Source organism: Sciurus carolinensis, chromosome 1 (genome assembly GCF_902686445.1).
Source record: "Sciurus carolinensis chromosome 1, mSciCar1.2, whole genome shotgun sequence".
Taxonomy (NCBI): domain Eukaryota; kingdom Metazoa; phylum Chordata; class Mammalia; order Rodentia; family Sciuridae; genus Sciurus; species Sciurus carolinensis.
This window is the reverse complement of record NC_062213.1, coordinates 179,034,464-179,056,057: the sequence shown is the minus strand read 5'-3', so window position 1 is coordinate 179,056,057 and position 21,594 is coordinate 179,034,464. Positions and strand designations below refer to the sequence as shown.

General features: G+C 37.1%; 1 protein-coding gene across 2 annotated transcripts in view; it reads left to right on the top strand.

Moving 5' to 3' along the window:
• Positions 1 to 21,594, top strand: part of Nfyc (nuclear transcription factor Y subunit gamma) — a 62,785-nt gene that overhangs the window by 17,668 nt on the left and 23,523 nt on the right. For both annotated transcript variants that reach the window (XM_047559050.1, XM_047559055.1), the window contains exon 2: positions 15,368 to 15,480. The gene's annotated coding sequence lies outside the window, so the exon portion shown is untranslated. The remainder of the gene's footprint in view (positions 1 to 15,367; positions 15,481 to 21,594) is intronic.

The following is a 21,594-nucleotide window of genomic DNA, read 5'->3' as shown; positions in this document are numbered from 1 at the left end:
GGTATTCCAGAAAGCTAGGTTACTTTTATGCTGTACAAGGAAGTGAACAAAGCTACAGACAACACCTGCATGCCAATTAGTGTTATTTATTTTATTAATATATGTCAAGAACAAGTTAATTCTAAAATAAGTTTGGGTCTAGTTTTTCAAGTAAATTCTTAAGCTAACCTGTATTTAATAAAACAAGATTCCAGGGTCATTTTAAGCTTTTGATAAGACTAAAATAGAAATCACTGTTTATGTATTCCCAAAATTACATTTCAAATGATGGTACTTTTTCTCACTAGCAAAGGTTGTATTTTGTTCGCATTTGTGTTCATGTGTATTGGGGTAGTTGCAAATTTTGCTTTTCTTTTGTATATTTTTGATAGACCATGATATTGAAAAAAATTTAAAATTTTCCTCCCCCTTCAAGCATTTGAACAAAAGTTAGTTTATTGAGAGAATGAGGAATCAAACAATGTAACTTACGTAATATATTTTAAGTCCTGAAGTGTACTGCCATTGAAAATTGTAGTAGACATGACTGGATAACATGTAACTCATGTCTGCGTTACATAAAAGTTTCAGTTTTCTGTTCTTTTTGCTGCATCAATATTGGGCCCAGATTACTGGAACTTTGGTTCAGATTCTGTTTGTAGAATAAAATCTTATCTCCCTGTCTCTTCCCATGGCATCCCCAAACCAGACCCTACTGTTCCATAACTTTTCAAACGTTATTTTCAGAGTATTATAAATTGTTACAGTTCAACACCCTTCAGTGAAAAAGGGCTACTGAAGGGAAAAAAATGAAGATACATTCTAGTGTAAAGAAAGAACTAAAGAGAAAAACACCTTGTAAATGTTTAAAGTGGCATAGCATAGTTTGTGACCTTGTTACTTTGTTCAAAGAAAGAAGACCGAAATAAAATAACCACAGCAAACTGTAGTGCTGATTCACGTAGTTATCCTTTATTCTTGGAAGTACTATCATTTTGTTCCATCTCCATGGTTTCAATTACTTAGAAAACTAAAGGGAATACCTGCTTGACTAGAAATATCCAGATAAAATTAATTTTTCCTTTATCTACCTAAGCTGTATAATTCCTACCTTTGAGGAAATCCTAAAGTTGAATCCTTTATACTTTCTTTCATCAGTTCAGTATACATTTTTTTTTTAATGTGGAGTTTTGTTTTTTTGTTTTGGTTTTTTTTTTTGTATACAAGTGGACTGGGAATGTGGCTCAGTGGTATACTGTTTGCCTGGCATGCATGAGGCCCTGGGTTTGATCCTCAGCGCATGTGCGTGTGTATGTATATGTATATGTATGGATGGATTATATATGTACACACACACACACATGCTTACACGTAAAATTTTACTCAGGATCTAACAATTGGTAGGGAAGACTGATGATATTATATCAAGTGTTAGAAACTGATTTGAAAGGTGCAGGTAAAGCACACACAGTTCCAGAGAAGGGGAGACCTTGCTTTAGAAATAAGGAAGGCAGTTTAACTGCGTATTGGTCTTAGGGAGGTAGGAACTAGGACATTCTGGGCATGGGGAATAGCAGGAGCAAGGTCATGATTCACAAAGTGCAACTTGGGCTGAAGAGAGCAATAAATGGGCCACTCTGCTTAGAACATAAGGAGATGAGTTAAGGACAGGAATGGGCAGTAAGAGAAAGAAGTCTGGAGAAGGTGGGAGGTCTTGACTTTCACATGAACAGTCTGACTTTGGGAACCATTGAATATTTAGTGTAGCAGATTAATGTGACCTTATCAGAGCTGTGCTGTTATAATATTTATTACATATCCTTATGTAAAATGAATTTGAATAGATGCTAGAAACTGAACAGTGCAGGTTATATACTTAGGTTCACACCCTTTTAGGATTGTGAGGAGGGTTAAAATAGGTGGTAATGTAAAAGGCTTAGGGCTATACCCCATACACGGTAAGCTCTAAATGGGTGTAAGCAATCATCATATAGTTTTTATTATTACATGGAGGTGATGAAGGCCTGGACAGAGATTGTGGCAGTATGAGGAAAGGTCAGGAGATGGTCACTGTTTCATACTGTTACTACAGAATTTAGCAGTTTACTAGAATTAAGAAACAAGAGAAAGAATTCCAGGAGATTTCAAGCCTGAGTGACTGACAGAAAAGTTAGAAGGAGCAGGTTTGGGGAAGGAAGACAGATTTGAGTTTGGGCATGGGGCATTTCAGTTCTGGGTAACTTTGTGGTTGGAAATGTCAGCAGAAAGTGTGTACATTCAGGATCGGAACTTTGGAGTAATACCAAAATTAGTAATGTATATTTGGAATTTAAACTCACAGAAAATGTAGCTGAACCTGGGAGATAGGTAGGAGAGAATCAAGGCAGAAAATGTACAGAAGAAAAAAGCTTCATGGCAAAGATGGAAACAAAAAAGGTTAGACTCTAAAGTTGAAAAATGCAGAAGAAAGCACATTGGAATCTTCTGGGTCAGTGTTGTGTAAGTTTTTTTGATTGTTTTCAGAGTGAGCAGTATTCTTACTCTCAAGTTACTTTTGTTCATTTTTGAATGTTCAGAACTAGAGAAGATAATTCTCTTTATGCACTTAGCAAGGTAAAGGTGTTATTATTAGCCCACGTCTTCCTCAGAATAATTTGAGCACCATGTGTACATGATACATGATGTTAAATGAGGACATCAGTATAAGCTCATAGGCTAATGTATACAGAAGCTGAAACTAATGTTTTCTGTCTGTGCCTTGGCATGTGAAAGATTGGAGAAATGCAGCCCTAGAATCTGGTGGCCTTCACTTGTTCTGAAGATAAAGATATTTCCTTGAGATCTTATTCAGTAGTTCCTTAAGATTAGTTTGTGTGTGTGCACATATCTCCATCCAATGCAAGGATTAGATTTCTGAAATGCATTGCATTTAATCTTACTGATTATTATGATTCATATATTAGATGTTCCCCCAAAAGCTTGTGTGTGAGTCAATACAAGAAAGTTTAGAGGTGATTTGATTGGGTTACGAGTGTTTTAACCTAATCAGTGAATTAATACCCTGATAGGGATTAACTGGGTGGCTGGAGGAGGTGAATCATTAAGGCCATGACTTTGGGGTATACATTTTGTCCATGGTGAGGAAAGTCTTTCTGCTTCCTGGTGTGATGTCCTGAACTGCTTTCCTCGGTCACATCCTTCTGCTATGATATTCTGCTTTACCTCAAGCCCTGAGGATTGAAGCCAGCTGTTTACAGACTGAGACCTCTGAAACTGTGAGCCCCCAAATCTTTTTTTCCTCTAAATTGTTCTTTTTGGGTCTTTTAGTCACAGCAGCAAAGAAGCTGACTAAAACACTGATGTTTAGCTTTGTACTTCAAATGGCAGCATCCTGCCTAAAGCCAATCAAAAATAAACATGTAGTCTGGGCATGGTGGCACATGCCTATAATCCCAGCAACTTGGGAAGCTGAGGCAGAAGGATTGCTAGTTCAAAGCCAGCCTCAGCAATTTAGTGAGACCCTAAAAAACTAAGCAAAGACCCTGTTTGAAAGTAAAATATAAAAGAGGGACTGGGGATGTGGCTCAGTGGTTAAGCACCCCTAGCAATCCCTGGCACCAAAAAATAATAAGTTTGTAGGAATTTGACAGTCTTAGCAAATAATTTATAGCCACATGACCATGATAACACCATTGAGTAGCACATACAGTTTATTTCCAGAAATGGGACCAACCTCATATAGAATTTAGCAGTATTTTTTAGTATAAGGCACCTATATTTGGTTTATAGGCTAAGTATGTTGTAATTATCTTCAATCTGAAGTAAAGGTATAAGGCACCTGTGTTTGGTTTCTAGGCTAATATGTTGTAATTATCTTCAATCTGAAGTAAAAGTAATAAGAAACTTTTCACTAGAGAAATAGTGGTAAATTTCCAGTCACCTTGCTTGATTATTTATATCTTGAACTCCATGATTATTTTCTCCAGGTAATTAACTGGCAAATGCCCATACAACTACCCTTGAAGGTAGGTAAGCTGTATAATAGTTTGCAGTATTTATGTTAAGCATAGTAGTTTGTAGTTTATAGTTAATGTGATTTAGTACTCATTCTCTTATTTGGTATTTACCTATTATAAGTAATAAATATTATCGTCCCCATTTTGAAGGTGAGGAAACAGGAGGCAGAGAATGATGACTCTGCACTGTACCTTGTTCTGTACGTTGATGAACAATTTATAACTGTCCATTTTATGGGACTAATTCCTCTTCCCACCTTCCCTTTTTCTGTGCATATTTCTCCCCCAAGAGGCACACATTAAAAAAAAAAAAGAAGTAATTCCTCAAGCGTTCTCAGTCTTTATACATTATATGACTACTTAACATATTGTTTATAGTAGAAGCAAATATGTAGTCAAATTCATTTACTTTAAAAACTTTTGTCAGGAAGAATGACCACAGCCACTTCTCAGAACAAACCATTGTACAAGTGGATAGATGCTGTTGAGTATTACCAGTGTTTTGGAAATTGCCTTTCATGATTCCTAAATTCACTAAATTTGAATAATTAAAGTACTACTTTTTTCAAAATAAATACATGACTTGAGTTGTGTTAGGAGTTCTGTGGTGGCCCTCAGCTGTGCATATGCACGTTTTTTTGGTGTGTATTGAACAACTCCCAAATTTTGTATTATTGACTTGAATCACCGAGAATAGTATTTTTAGGTGAGTCATGTTGCTTTTAAATAATCAGTTGCTTTAGGTTTTCTAGATGTAATTTATAATCTTTGCTTTACCTTCTAGTAAGGTAGAACAAAGGAATTCTGATTTCTTAGAGTCATGGCTGCGTAACAAAAACAACATTGTCAGCCCTTTTCACAATGTAGCAATATTTATAACTTAGAAAACTGAACAGGGTTTTAACTGGGTGATTCCTATTATAAATGTGCAACTTTGGAAGTACCTCCAATAAGGGAATTGGGCTAAGGCTGTTCTGAGCTATGAAAAGTTCACTAGGCCCCCAAAAGTGAACTGCATTTACAAGGCCTTGCTAGCTTCACTATTGGCTGGTAAGCAGGTGGTCTAGTTCCACTCCTTGAATAAAACTACAGTTTAACAAGGTTGGAAAACTTAAACTTTCTGGTTTTAAATTTTCTGCCTTAAAATGTGTAGGAATCTTGGATTTGGGCATTTTAGAGTCCCTTTTTCAGGCTTTTCTCTTTTTATCTCCCCCCACCTCCTTCTCCTCCTCCATCATCTCCCCCTAACCCTAAGCAGAGGGCAGAATTCTCTGTGTTTGTGAGTCAGCAGAATCCATACAGCTGAATCAATACAACCAGGCTCATATTGACATTCTTATAACACCCTCCAGGTTTTTAATTGAGAATTTTCTGCCTCCCCACAGTTTTTAGACTGATTAACTCACTGGTATAATTCTCTATTTTCCAGTGCAGCCTCAGATTAGATAATAATCTATATTTGTGCTACATTTTCTAAAGTAGAACACATTTTTTTATCCATCCCCACTCACTTAGTCTTCCACTGGATTACTATACAGAGATTGCTGTACAACTGAACACAAGTATTTAAGAATGTCCCTGAGGTCATCAGTTTAACAGAGAAGTAAGCCATGCAATGGGAAGAAGAGGAGGAATCAATAGAGGAAATATTAATGAAATGGTCTGTAAACTATAATTCCTGTGAATAAGATTATCAAACCTATTTTAGTGTAATGATTGTCAAGTTGAAAAACATTTTCATATTTAAATTGGTATGCTCATCAACACTCTTTATTAATAAAGTGTATTTCAATATTAAAAAAAAAAAAAAGATGTTCCTGTTTGCAAATTTCAAAGAAGAGAACCCTGAGTGAGGTCAAGAATACTTGAGGCCTTAAAATAGTTCTTGAGGAGCTTGTGTCTGGTCATTTGATAGATGTACATTGAATTCCCACTATGTGCAGGGCATGTTTGCGTTGAGGATGTGCCAGAAACAGATAGTTATGTAAGAACTGGGGAGAAAATATAAGTATGGAAATTTCAGGCTTAAAAAATGTCAAAATCATAATATTATACAAGTCTGAAAATGCTACTTATAGAAAGAAATAAATTTTTTTTATTTGTATTTTGATGCTGGGGTAGAAATTAATCTTATATTCCAGGAGTGGTTTCTTGGGGAGAAAAAAATGAGCTGTCCCTAGTAAACGTGTATATTTAATTTTCTTACAGTTGTACTGAAAGGTGCAAGCCTCTTTTCAATGCTGTTCCCCCCAACACCTGAAGTTTTGGTTATAATCCAGAATTTTTGTTCTAAAAAATTGCTGTTTTCCAGGACATGTTTTCCTTACTCAGAATCTTGGAGAAATGAAATCAACAGAGAGCTCTTGTCCGAGCTCAAAACAGAGTCTTTGTTTGGGTGGTGGGGCCAGGTAGGTAGGGGAGCTACCCTGAACTCTGCTTTTTTCCATATCTTCTACAAGATAAAATACCCATTTATTTCTAGTTTCTAAAAGTTTGAGATGTCAAAAAAATGTCCTAAGAATTTAAATGTTTTTGGATTAGTATGAAGAGAAAACCTCTGTAGCTACTGATCACTGATATTCCCAGGGATTTAAATTTGAAGCATTCCCACTCATATTCAGCTTTAGTTCTTTGCTTATGTGGAACTTGAACATTCATTCTAAGTTTAGTAGTTTAAGGGACTTTTAAAAATTATTTCATATTTGTTAAAAAGATGGAAGATCTTTCTCCACTTTAATAGTATTTCCATGTATCTAAAATGGTTTTTAAAGGAAATATATTAAAAACAAAGCAAGTAATCTCAGTGAGAGAGATAAAGAAGCTAATTGGGTCACTTGCTACAGTACCCAAAAGAGGTTGTCCTTAGGCTTGATACTGTCTGTACCTGGGACCTTTCAGGCTGAGACTTAGGTATCTTATCCACCAATTCTGACCAGTAAGGATGATATGCCATCTGGCATTTCTATGAAGCTCAGTGTTTTTTGAGACCTTCTAATATGTAGTGTCCCATTTGTACATTGTGACTGATGAATAGTGGCCCTGAAACGTTAAGTGATTTGTTCAAGATCATAAATATCCAGTGGGCCAGAGAGTAAGAACCCCCATCTGATAGTTTCTTTAACCTTGAACTTTACTGCCCCCCACTGTTTGAAGTGGAGTATTCATAAGTACTGCTGATCCAGCTAAAAACATGCAAAGGAAAAGGATAAAAGAGTGGCAGAGTGTGGAAAGGGAGACAAAAAGAAATAGGAGAAGGATGCTTATATGATGGGGTGAAGTGTGATTAGCACTTCTCTTCTGTGATTGCCACAGGGATGTTTAGAGCAGGTGGATAAAAATGATCTTTGGGGCTAAGGATTTAAGTCAGTATCCAAACTGAAATTGCTCTTCTCTCTGAACAGTTTGAATACACATTACCTTAAAACAGTGCAAAAAGTGAGAACAAGCAAACTAATAAAGAACAGAATTTTAGAGCCTTTGCATTACTGTCTCCACTATTTACTGTATTGTGACCTTAAGGAAGTAGTAATTTAAGGCACCCAATTCTTAGCCTTATGTGTAGAATTAGAATGATTTTGATAAATTTGTGACTGAGCTAAGTGAAGACCAATTGAGGGTAATTTATGTGGCAAGTAGTTTGTAAATTCTAAACTTCTTAAGTTGGCATCTTTGAAACATTCTCACTTCTCCTGGACACCCAAACACAGAATACTGCCAGAAAATGAGCAAGAGGTTATTTGTAAATTTCAGAAGGAACCGAGGAAGCAAAATGGCTCTTATTCTAGGATACAAGTTAACTTAGGCTACAGGCCCTATTTCTATCTCTAATTCATGTTAGAATTTCCTTTCAGTCTCAGGACCTGAAAAACCAGTTACTCTCCATTCTTCCTGCAAGAATTTATTTACTCTCATTAGACTGGAGGGGCAAAGAGATTCAGATTTATTTCTGTGGGGCAGGAGGTGCTGGGGGGATGTTTAGAGCAAGTGGATAAAAATGATCTTTGGGGCTAAGGATTTAAGTCAGTATCCAAGCTGAAATTGCTCTTCTCTCTGAACAGTTTGAATACACATTGCCTTAAAACATTACACATTACAGGGGAACCATGTAACAGTTGTGTGATCAAGGCACACGTTTCAACCTCCAGTGCTCAGTTTCCCCACTAGTAAATATGAGATAAAACACTTAACAGGGTTTTAAATATTATATGATCCCTTTTCTTTAAGGGACCAGATGATATTTTAGGCTTTGCAGGTTGTAGAGTTTCTGTTGTAACTCATACCTAATGAATGTTGCTGTGGGCCACATATGTCTTGTGGGCTGTAGTTTTTTTAATCATGCTTTAGAATGCTTCATTAAACATTTGGTCCTTGTATACCACCCTGCAAAACAATGATAAACATGTTTTATTGCTGTCATATATGCAGGAATGGTTTAAATTTGAGTATTCATGAGGTCATGAGGAAGAAAGTGTATGAAGTAAGATGCATGCGTACTTTTTTATGTTCCACAGAAACAAGTTTTAAATGTTGTGTTCGTGCCTTTATCACTTTGTGTTGCATATACCGGTTACTGTGCCTTTATTTCCTCCTCATTATACTACACCTGTGCTATATGGCCCCTGTTTCAGAGACTGTTTTGTAGTAGATATCAAACAGAAACATGTTTTTGAAGGAAAAGTGACCCCGTTTCCAGTTTTAAAATGTCCTAGTGATCACATCTTGAAGAACAACAATGTCAGCCAGTTCCAACCCTTAGTCTTTAGAGAAGCATCAGTATCCAGTAGGTGCAGCTTCATTCTTGCCTCAAACACTGAACTGGGTATTAATCAGAATTGGGGAAAATAAGACATTATTCATTTTGGGGGTAAGGACTATATAATAGTCTGCCAGTATGACTAGCTAGTGCCCAGCTATGTAAGGGTTTAGAATGTAAGTAATAAGGTTTCTGGCACTGGGCTTGGTGCTTTCTTGCTTAAGTAGAAACTTTATATGAGCTTAAGTAAAAAGACTATTGCACCTTTTTTTCTTTCCAGTCACCTAGCTTTCCCTTGTATACATTCGTGTGTTGCATCTTCAGGTAGTAAGTGTGTAGAACTTTCCTACCAGAGCATTAGAGACCCCTATGATGTATGTGTTCAGTTTACACAATTCTAGAAGTAGCTTAGAGGAGTGACTGGCCCAAGACCACTGACTAGTTGGTATCAGGGTAGTGTACAAACATAGGTCTTTTAATTTCCAGAGCAGTGTTTTTTTTTTTTTCCTTCTGTCAGCTTGAGGTTAACTTAACTTATTGAGACTTGAGATATTGTCTAGCCAGTATGATTGATAATGGTATATGTCCTAAGTTCTATCTATATAAACACCAAATTGTTGGTGAAGTTGTTTGTTTTGAATGCCTCAGTCCTCACATTTATTTTTCACTTTTTTTTGTAGTTTGGAAGAATATCTAAAGTAACAAGTACAAATAAGCTTAAGTTCTACCCACTTTCTTCCTTATCCATTTGTTTATTCATATTAATGTCCTTTTCTCTTTATTTCTCACTCACTTTTTTAAAGCTAACATCCCAGCAGTTTTCGCTAACTCAAATGAAGAGAACTGGAGCTAATAACATCAATGGATACCTGAATAGTATTGGAACATAAGATGCTTATGACAGTGACAGAGGAAGACTGTTCAAAATTCAACTCAGAAAAAAGGGAATGAAGAAGATATGTGCTTCTGAACATAAGGAGATACTTGTTGATATAGGAATGATTGGTGACACTTATAGCCTAAAGGCTTATAGCTTTATACATTGAATAGGGAAATACTAAGAGGACATGATGGTACCAGCACTTAGGATTGCTTCTCAGTCAGTCCTGGCTAAGATTTATTTGTTTGCATTTAACAGCGAGAATATTATTTTTAGGTAAAACTTGATGCCCAGGATGGGTGCTTTAATAAGAAGCAGCATTGGTCAAGAATTGGACTTTATTTTATAGGAACTTCCTGTGGTCTTTTTTTTTCCTTGAACAGTTACTGTGATGCCAACAACATCTATTTGGTTTTAATTACTTCAAAGAGCTGTGTTGTAGGTTTAGGCATATTATAAAGGACTTTGCTATAGACAATGAGGTACATGCCAAGGAATAGAGAGCTATAGCCTAAAGGTACAGAGTTTTAGAAATCAGGTTAAATTTTGCAGTAAAACCTAAATTTCTTTGATTTTATAAGCTTGGTAATTTTGATACATCCTATTCTGTGCCCAGACATCACTAAAGGAAGATTTGATGAACATAGTACCTGTTAAGAACAAAAACCTGAAAGATTCCAAGAATCTTAAAGAGAAGAACTCTGCTTTTGGGATATTATAAAAACTGATTATGTCTCTTTTTTATTTCTTCAAGAATGATGAAGAGTGATATTAGAGTGATAAAAACTAGATTACCCACTTTAAGTGGTCTGTTTGAATCATCTTACTTCTTCCTTCATGATTTTCTTAATTTTGCTAATCGATGACCAGACAGAGGTAGTTAGTATTTAATCTTCTACTCTTTAACCTGTTGTCATTAATTTTTCTAACTTTGCTTATCTATCCAGGGTACCTTTTTGAAGAGCTTCTGGCTTTCAAAAGACTTATGTTTGGGATTGGCATATACCCCATTTCCAGCCTTTTAATCTGCCTTTCAACTTCTAGGACCTTCTTGCATGTGTGTATGTGTGTGTGTGTGTGTGTGTGTGTGTGTGTGTGTGTGTGTTTCTGTCATCCCTTTTATCTTAAATCCACTTTAGTAAGTCAACTTCAAGCAGCTTTTTGATTAGAGTCCTTTTTGCTTTAAAGATTCAGAGAGAGCCTCATTTATTCTGAGCTTCCTATAACAGCTTGTAACCACTTCCTTTGGTTGTTCAGGCAATCCCAGTAAGTCTCTCTAGGGATTAGACTCTCCAAGCTGCCCTTTTTTCATAGTGACTCCCTTGCTCTTCACTCAGTAGTTATCAGTCTGTGCTAAATGATATGAGGGATCCAGAGATGAATCATACTCAGATCCTATCCTATGGTTTGTTCATCAGAGCCAGGCATGGTGGCACACACCTGTAATCCCCGTGACTCAGGCAGAAGGATTCAGTTGGAGACCAGCCTCAACATAGACTGGGGGTATAACTCAGTGGTAGAGCAACCCTGGGTTCAGTCCTTGGTACCAAAAAGAAAAAAAGGAGCATGTATACCAGGAAGGGACATAGACATAAACATAAATAATGATCATACTAGGGTTTTGTATGAGGGTAGAAAGAGAGCAGCAGATCAGTGACTTTAAAGGTTCATAGAAGGAGGGACCACTTCCAGATGAGGATATTTAAAGAAGACTTTGTAGAGAAATGGTAGTTGAACTGAGCATTGAAGAAACAACCTTTTCATTATGGACTTTGATTCTTCCCTTTCTAGTTGTGGAAAGCAAGCTTTTTAAAACAGATAAATTAAGAGGTACTAGGATCTGAGAGTACTTCTAGCAACAACCATTCAGTACTTCAATTTGGCCTTACCTCATTATTAAACAGTTAAACAGTCTTATTTAAGGATTTATAAAGTAATTAATGAGCATGAATAATAAATGGAATATTAATAATGAATTAAAGCTGGGAATTCTGTATCACATTTTTCATAAGAGTGATCTAAGATACTGTGCCCACGTGGTGTTTTACCCAGTGGTAGAGATAGTGACTTTACATGGAATGAAAATAATCCTGGAATAAATCTCTTGTAACTTTTAAATGCATGCTTTCTTTTATCACCCAGATGAACCCAACACATTTTCCATGGGCCACTGATGTTATAAATGGGCTACTTCTGTAATAAAATAAATACATTGCTTGGCTCGCCTATTTATTATTTATTTATTTAGGTACCAGGGATGGAATCCAGGGAGGTTTAACCACTGAGCCACATCCCCAGCCCTTTTTTATTTACTTAGAGATAAGGTCTCACTGAGTTGCTCAGGGCCTTGCTAAATTGGTGAGGCTGGTTTTGAACTCAAGATCCTCCTGCCTCAGCCTCCTGAGCTGCTGGAATCACAGGTGTGTGCCACCTCACCAGGCTTGCTTGCTTATTTATTTATGTATGTATGTATGTATGTATGTATGTATTGACAGGAGGTCTCACTGTTGCTCAGGCTGGTCTCAAACTTCTGGGCTCCAGGGACCCTCCAGCCTCAGCCTTCCTATTAGCTGGGTCTACATACATGCCATTATACCTGACTTGGTCTAAAGTTTTAAAACTCAGTTCAGTGAATGGATCTGCTTTAGGAAGAGCCTTTTGAATAAAAGTACTCACCTTTTCCAGGAATATACTATTGACTTATGTGCTTCCAAGAGATAGTACTAATCATCTCTGCAAAGATGCTAGAAAATGTGCTTCAAATCTTTTACCTTTCCTTTTTTCCTTGAGAGGATCTGGTGTCCTAAATAGAGTACTTTTGTCTTTTGAGCTTAGGAATTTATTAAAAAAAAACAAAAACAAAAAACAAACAAAAAAAAAACGACAAGAGGTTGCTGGATGGAAAAATTATAAAGACTATATTAAATCCGAACTCAGCTGGAACTTACCTTGTAAATTAAACTTAATGTAAAGAAGAACATTCAGACCTGTCCAAAGATGGAAAAGAATGCCTTACCAGTAAGCCAGTTTTCTGAACTGGAGAGACAGGCACTCACATTTAAGCGGGATGACCACTTAAGGTAGAGAGTTGTGGGGTTGGAGCAGAGATTAAAAAGGAGTTGTGAGCCCCATTTAGAGGGGTGGGCCCACTTGTCTCCTGGTGTCTTTTCAGTCCTAAACTCTCTGATGTGATAAAATATATGAGGCATTAGCATTGACTTGTATTTTTTGCTGTTATCTTCCCAAGTTAAAACTTAACATTTAATACGTTTTTAGTTACAGAACTGTTTGATAACTTCTGTTTTGGTCACAACTCCCTCTGCAACAGTGTTGTGGCTCTGAGCCAGCCAAAGATTCATTTGTGGTATTTACTACACCAGATGTTTAGGGACTGATCTTGCCAGCATATCCAGAGTTGGAGCAGTTCAAAATTTAAATGTGAACCAAACAGTTATTGTAAAGTGCTTCTTGAATTGTGTACCATTGTGATGTATTTGGGACGGTCAGAGGACAGCTAAACTTACTACCAAACTTCTAAATCTTACAGACCTTTGTACTCCATTTAAACCTACCTGTCATTAGCAAATGAGTGCATCTTCCTCCTTTGGCTCTGTAGTAGTTTGTGTGGAAGATTGTCCTGTCCATGGACCTATGTAGTGAAAGATTAGATTCTTTTTTGAGCTTTTTCCTTAATTTTCATTTCCAGAAAAAAAAAAATTTAGTTGCCCATTTAAAAGAATTTTAGATTGTGTCACTCTCTCCATTATCATGAATGCCTCGTAGGAAACTATTATAAAAATAAATTAATATCCTCTAGATTACCTTGAATTCTTTATTGTAAATGCATTTAAAGTTGTATATAGACTATTGTATGTGTTGATAAGGGAAGTGTCATAAGACTGAATTGAGGGAATCTCACTGGATTATTTACGACTCAAGATTTTATCTAGTCATTTCCAACTGCGATTCAACACTTCCCTTTAACTCCTTCCAGAAACTCCAAGAACATATTGCTTCCCAGATACTTAAGAGTTCTTGTTGATGTATAGAGCTGTTTATAGGCCTCCAACATCAAAAATTGGCTCCAAACCTTTTCCCATTACATCATCCCTCACTAATGTCATTACACCAGAGTGAAATCTGCTTTGAAGATTATACTCCTGTTTTCCTTCCATTTCTTTCCTCTCTCATTTTCTTTGGAAGGAAAAGGGGAGGGGAGTGAGAGACCTCTGGGACAATCCCAGATAAACATTTAAGATTGACTTGAACATCCTTTTAGGCTAAACCTAGATTCGTACCTAGATTTGTCAGCCTTTCTTTTCATTCTGCTGGTAGAGAGTGATCTACCCAGCATGCATCCACATGGAGTCTTGAAAGTGACACATTTGATCATGTGATACCTGGCTTTGGTGCCTTTTCTTTTAACCCCTCAGAATTAGTTCTAAACAACTTACATAGCTGTCTGCAGCATCCTGTCACTGGCATGTTAAGCCTTTTCAATAATTCCCTGGTATAGAAATTCTTAGGAGATCACCAAGTTTCTCATTCTTTGTGCCTAATTACACTGTTGCTTGCATTTAACTATTTGCCAGATAAGCATTTAAGCCATCTGGAAGTTTTTTTTGTTTTTGTTTTTTTTCCTTCCTTTTCCTCCATAAATTTTAAAGACATATTATCTATAGTTATAACTGATGGGGGGATCCATGTGTATCACAAAACACTTGACAAGTGTAGGTTTGTCTCTCTTTGTGCTAATTTTAATTCACCATTGTTTCAGTGGTCTTTAAAGCTACTGTTTGCTAGTGTATTGTGTTTGGCTTTGTGCCAAAGCAAGATTCAAGTCAGGAAAGAATTGGGAAGTAGGTAGTTTCAGTTCAAACTTCATGTCACCCCACTGAGTAATGACCATGGTCTTTTACACTTTTGTCTTTGACACAGCATTTGCCTTAGAGTAGAAGTAATAATAATCATTAATAACTCCAGAAAATGGGACTATAGTGTCTGAAACAAAAGAATAAATTTGGTTCTTATCTTTTTTTTTTTTTTTTTTTTTTTTTTTGGTGCTGCTTGGGATTGAACTCAGAGCCTTGTGCATGCTAGGCAAGCACTGTACCAACTGAGCTATATCCCCAGCCCCCTGGTTCTTATCTTTTAAGTTGGGGGATGACATTTTTGTTTTATATGAATGACTAGGGACCCTTAACATATCTGCTGCAGGCCATGGCTTGGAAGTCATGGGAACTTGGAAAAAACTTTGGAAGTATGGACTAGACTAGGGCAACAAAGTCTTTCCCTACTCCCACAAGAAGTTAAAGATCTTGATTTAATTTTGATATTTCTAATTGGAGCTCATTGATTGTCTCTGTGGTATAATCAAGACTGAAGGGAAGGTGAGGGGAAGGAAAAAACAACAGAATGAATCAAACACCATTACACTATGTATGATTACACAAATGGTATTCCTCTACTTCATTGTACAAATAGAGAAACAAGATGTACCCATTTGTTTACAATAAAAAAAAAAGACTGAAGGGAAAACTTTCTTCCAAATGTTTTCTGCTAAGATTTGAATCTGCCAGAAATCTCTAGTAAAAGTATGTATACCTTATCAGATTGAAAAATTAGTGAAAACTCCATAATGGAAGATAAATTACTCCATTATGAAGAAAAACTCCATGATGAAAGACAAAAAGTCTGACTTTATTAATTTCTAATGTGTCTCATGTCTGTGTGTTTCAGTTATCGAAATGTCCACAGAAGGTGGGTTTGGCGGTACTAGTTAGCAGTGAGCCTCAACAAAGCCTCCAGTCCTTCTGCCTCGTGTTATGGAAGAAATCCGGAATTTAACAGTGGTAAGGAAAAATGAGGAACTTCTAAAGATGATTTTAAAAACTTAAGACTAAATCATTTTCATCTCAAGCATATTTACAAAGGCATAGTGCAGTCCTGACCATAGTACATTCCTATAGGAGAAAATGAACATATGACTTACCTTAGGTAAGATACTACAAGGGTGTCCTGTATCATCTTAGTGGTGTTCTTTAGGTGTGTAGGTGTATAGTGGATACTTTGACTTGGATGTTGTCTGATGTGAGGTATATCTTTTATAAGAAGAGCAGTGATTTCACCTTCTTGAAATTGATGTAGTTCATTTCTTTTTTTTTTTTTAAGTGTTTATTTTTCTCTCTCTCCATCACATGGTGGCGGGGATTCGAATCCCGGTCCTTCTGCATTTTAGGCAACCACCCTATGAGTTGGGACTATATTGTCAGCATGATGTAGTTCATTTCTTATTGCCTAATTTAGTTAACCCTACCAAATTTCTAGAACTTGGGGGAAATAATTGGCAATTTATTTATGAAATCAATTGTGAGCCAGACCCTCTTTTGAAGTGTTTAAAAGATACAAAATCAGGTGTTCTTCATCAGCTGCATTATTGACATTTTTGGCCAGATAATTCTTGTTGTGAGGGGCTATCTGTGTATTAGAGAATGTTTAGCAGTATCTCTGGCCTGTACTCACTAGATACCGAGGCACCTTCCCCAAGTTGTGATAACCAGAAATGTTTCCAGACATTGGCAGATGTCCCTCTGGGATAAGATAACTCCTGTTGAGACCAGTGACTTAGAAGGATCAAATATAATCCTGAAACAACCTTGTAATTACAACCAGACTCGTTACTCCATAAGTATTTATTAATACTCACTGACTTGCATAGTGATGACTCCTGAAGCAGTAAAAGGAAATGTGCTATGGGAGCGCAGAGGACACCTGCTTTCTTCTTGCTGGTTGCAAGTAAAGCCAACATATTTGTTGCATCTTGAAATATCATATGCATTCATCAGATTGAAAGGATGGGAGAATAGATCTTGGGCAGTGAGAAGGGATCTATAAAGGCGTTGAGCTCAGAGCAGAAAGCTTTCTGTTTAGAGGAGCAGCAAGAAGATCAGAGGTTCTTACATGAGTAGTGGAGGTTGCGGGTAGGAGGACAGGGTATGAGAGTGGTAGTAGAAGGTGAAGCAAGTTAGAATTGGAGAATTTTCAGAGTATAGCATCATGTCCTTAATGAAGAATGTTCCATTTGGTATTATTTTAGCAAATACTGAAAGAACTCCCTACATTGAATATGTCATTCCTACCCTAGAGCTATTAGCATAATGGTAGAGATGATACTGAATTCCTTCCTGAGTGAAGCTAATACTGCAATTCCTTAGGTTTAGTGGGCTTTAGTCTCTGATAAAACAATTTGCTCAACAAATATTTTGCACTTACCATAGCTATGCTAAATTCTTGGATGCAGTATTATGCCAGTCACACAAGATCATTGCACTCATGGAACATGAGTTCTGTTGAGACAGACTGAAAACAAATAGAAGAAATAAATGGGCTGGGATTGTGGCCCAGTGGTAGAGCTCTTGCCTAGCACATGTTGGGGCACTGGGTTTGATCCTCAGCACCACATACAAATAAATAAATTAATTAAATAAAAAGAACAAGCTAGCTTCTCACTGTGATAAATACCCACTAACTTCAGAGGTAAAAAAACTTATTTCATATTTTGGATATACCTGTGGTGGTGTTATTTACATAAGGGGTTTCGGCAGGGAACTCGGCTGGGTCTTTTCACAGTGGCTTGTGTTCAGAGTGGATTCCAGTGAAAAGTCATTGTTTCTCTTTAACAGTCTCAAGGTAGTAGTTATATGAACTGTCTCAAAAGAGAATGGAGGGAACAGTGGCATTATAAAGTCAAGAGTGGGGTGTTTTCCTCAAAAAATTGGGAAAGATAATCTATGGTTAAGCTTCTTGGGTTTTGGTGCGAAGGTCAGCCTGATATAAAACTGGCAGTATGGCAGAACTGGCCAGTGTAGAAGTCTATGCACTAGCTTGGGCTCAGGAACCTAAATCCAGGATCAGGGCAGGTGGATAGAGAGGTTTAAGCTCAACACTTTTAACTTTTTGTAATCCGTTCAAAACAAAATTTTACTACCTTAACTATTTTTAAATGTTTGGTTTAGTAGTGTTAGTATATTCACATTTTTGTGAAACACATCTCCAGAACCTTTTCATTTGCAAAACTGGAACTCTCTACCAATTAAACAACTCCCCCATCCCTTAGCCCCTGCTAACCACTGTTCTTTCTTTTCTATGAATTGACTGTTTTAAATGCTCATGTAAATGAAGTCAAAAAGTATTTGTCCTTTAGTGACTAGCTTATTTTACTTAGCATAATGTCCTCAAGGTTCATCCATGTTGTGCATGTAACAAGATTTCCTTCCTTAAGACTGAATAATATCCCATCATATGTGTATGCCACATTTGTTTATCCATTCATTTATCCATAGACACTTGAGTTACTGCTACCTCTTGCTATTGTGAATAGTGCTACTACAATCATGGCTGTGCAGTTATCTTTTGAGACCCTGGGCTTGATTTTTTTTTTTTTTTTTTTTTTTTTTTTTTTTTTGGTGCTGGGGATTGAACCCAGGGCCTTGTACTTACAAGGCAAGCACTCTACCGACTGAGCTATCTCCCCAGTCCCTGGGCTTTGATTTTTAACCTACTGGTTTCCTTTGAAGTTTTCAATAATGCAGATTATTTTATTAACCAAATTTTAGCACCTATACATTTAGTCTATCAGAGGTTTAAAGAGGAGTGATTACTTTGAGGCATTCAGTTTTGTTTAGGTTTGGGATGGGGGGAAAAGAGTAAAATGGGAGTTGTTCTTAATCTTTCTTCCATTGATTACTAGACCTCTACTGTGCTATGGCATCATCTGTTTAGAACACTCTCTGGCATATTGTAGCTGTACAATAGTATTTGAGTGAACCAGACTCTTCCATTTCAGATTTAGTACAAAGCAACATCAGTTACAAGTTTTAGTGAAATGTGATCCAATAAAGTCAGGATGATTTTTCCCTTTCTAAGCCTTTCTTTTTCCTCTGTGCTCAGGACTCTGTAATTTCAACACATGGAGATATCTACTTCTCTGACTGTACCTCTCTGCCTATGCAACATGACTATACATTTTGACATTTCATCTATGCCCTTCCAGAACTCAACAGTACTTAAAATCAGACTTCTTCAAATATGTCATAATCTCAGATTAGCACCTTGATATGTTTAACAGATTTTTTTTAAAAAAATCAATTATGTTTAAACTATCCAAACATAAGTTTAACTTAAAAGAATATTCATAAGGTGTTGTTGTCTAAGACTGGGAAACATATTATTCCGAAAACAAGTAATTGTAATTGCTAGATGATGTATTTCAAAAGCAACAAGAAAGGGTCATGGCTAAAGAGATCATATCATTTTTCCCTAGTAGAAATGTGAGATGAGCAGAAATTTACGAAATGCTCAGTTCCTTCACCTTACTGATACCACTCTGGCCCCAGTAATTTTTGTCTCAGTCCTGCAAAGCAATTTATCTTTCATCTCAGCTTGACCATTGTGTTCCCTCATTCTTAAAAGCTCTCTAGTTGTCCATAAATCCAGTTGTTCCTCTGAAACTGAAGTTGGCTAAAAGCCATCCCTAAATGATAGCATACCAGAACAAATGTATATAACTCTAGGAACAAAAAGGAATAGACTTCTGGAAGTTAAGTTTTACCCCTCTGGACTTCTTTGGAAGTGGGGAAAGCAAAACCAACTTTTGTCTTTTGGGAAGTTGAGTGGGGATGGTGATGATGCTGAACCTTGATAAGTCTGATCTTCCTCTCACTTATTCCCTGCATTCCATTCAACCTTTAGTCAGCTGTAAGTTAATACCTAAGTTACTTTCATTTATTGACAGTGGCATCTTTTCTTTACTCAGTGCCTCCAAATTGGACAGTGACATTTTTAACACTACCATCAAACCAGCAGTTATTTAAATGGGAACTTGTTGGAGACATCTGGTGGACTATTATAAAATGAGCCCTGTATTGTGGTTCTTAACCCTCACTGGACCTTGGTCATTAGGGGAGTTCTCAAAAAACGATGCCAGGACTCCACTCGCCAGGGTTCCTGATTCCTTTGGTCTTGGGGAGAATCCAGACATTTCAAAAGCGTCCCAGGTGATTCCAACTTTTAGTCAAAAGTTGAGAATCACTGTTTTCAAGAGGATTAGAATCTTGACTCTCTGGAGTGCCTAACTGGGTAGACCTATAAGAAATTTCTCATCGTTACATGAAACTGGATTCTTTAGTACAGCCCTAGAACCATTGACTTTTTTTTTTTGGCTGCTACCGCTCACTGAGTGAATTCAAGCCTCTTGAAACTTGTTAGTTTCAAATGGCAGCATATTTAATATAGTTCTTTGTGGTCAGGAGCATAGAATGTTCTGAGAGAGAATCTGCTCCTTTGCCTTACTGATACCACTCCTAAAAGTAGGGGAGAAAAAGTCAATGCATGTCAGTTGTTCTTCCACTTGGATCAGCATCAAGAGTAGGAGTTAAGTGATACTCACATTAATTGTATGACTCACATGAGTTGCCAGTGACATGGGCAGCATTGAATTGAAGCCAGTTTAGTGGGCCTCAGTCTTCCAGTACTGGAGGGGCTCCCCTCATCAGAAGCTTATTGTGAACTGTTGTTACGTGTAACTGGAAAGCTGGGATAGAATAATAGAAAACTGATCTCTGCCAGCAGTGATGATTCCACTCCCACCCCCAAGATATCTCAAGATCCACTTTTGTCACACCAGCCCTTGAGATCTCAGGGTTTGGGGATCATGAAAAAGTATTTTTAAACTGGACACAGGGTGCATGCTTTTAATCTTGGTGACTCAGGAGGCTGAGGCAGGACGATCAAAAGTTGTCCTTCAATTGATGAATGGATAAAGAAACTGTGGTATATATATATATACAATGGAATATTACTCCACCATAAAGAATGATAAAATTATGGCATTTGCAGGCAAATGAATGAAATTGGAGAATATCATGCTAAGTGAGATAAGCCATTCTCAAAAAAACCAAAGGAAGAATGATCTCGCTGATAAGCGGATGATGACACATAATGGGGGGTGGGAGGGGTTAGTGTTAGTGTTAGGGTTAGGGTTAGTTGTAGGGTTAGGGTTAGGGAGGGTGGCAAGAATGGAGGAAGGAAAGACTGTATAGAGGGAAAAGAGGGGTGGAAGGGGGGGGGGGGGAAGGGAAAAAATAACAGAATGAATCAACAACATTACCCTATGTAAATTTATGATTACACAAATGGTATGCCTTTACTCTATGTACAAACAGAGAAACAACATGTATCCCATTTGTTTACAGTTAACCTCAGCAACTTAGTGAGGCCCTAAGCAGCTTAGCAAGATCTGTCTCATAATTTAAAAAGGACTGAGAATGTAGCTCAGTGGTAAGTGCCATTGGTTCAATCCCTGGTACCAAAATAATCATAATCATGTCGTCATCACCATCATCATCATCATCATCATCATCATCCCTGGTACCAAAATAATAACAATAAGAAGAAGAAGAAGAAGAATTAATTGCTTACAAAAGAAAGGGTTCAGGATTGGAGGCTTACAGCAGAGCATTTTGTAAATTTCCACCTCATTTTACATGTCTACTAAGTGGAAATGACATGATCTCTTTATCTGTGATCTTTCTTATTCCTTTTGATTGAACAATAGAAATGATCATCCTTCACCTTCTCTCTGGCATTTCAGGGTAGCATCATTATCTTGTATGATGTGCCACACAAGAACAGGGATTGATTTCTATGATAAAATGTTTTTTAAAAACCCCTTCAGAGTCTGACTCCAGTCCAGTTTCCTCTTTCCTACTGCTCCCCTCTGCATTCATTTAGGTCATAAGTCTAAAATTTCAGTAGTACATATTTTTGAGTCTCTTTACTTCTGTGCTTGCTATTCTGTCTGAATAACATTCTCAACATCCTGCAAACACAGTTCCCATATTATCCCTCCTATGAAACATTGTCCGGCATTCTCCCTTCCTCCAGATGGTTTTACATTGTTGCTGGTT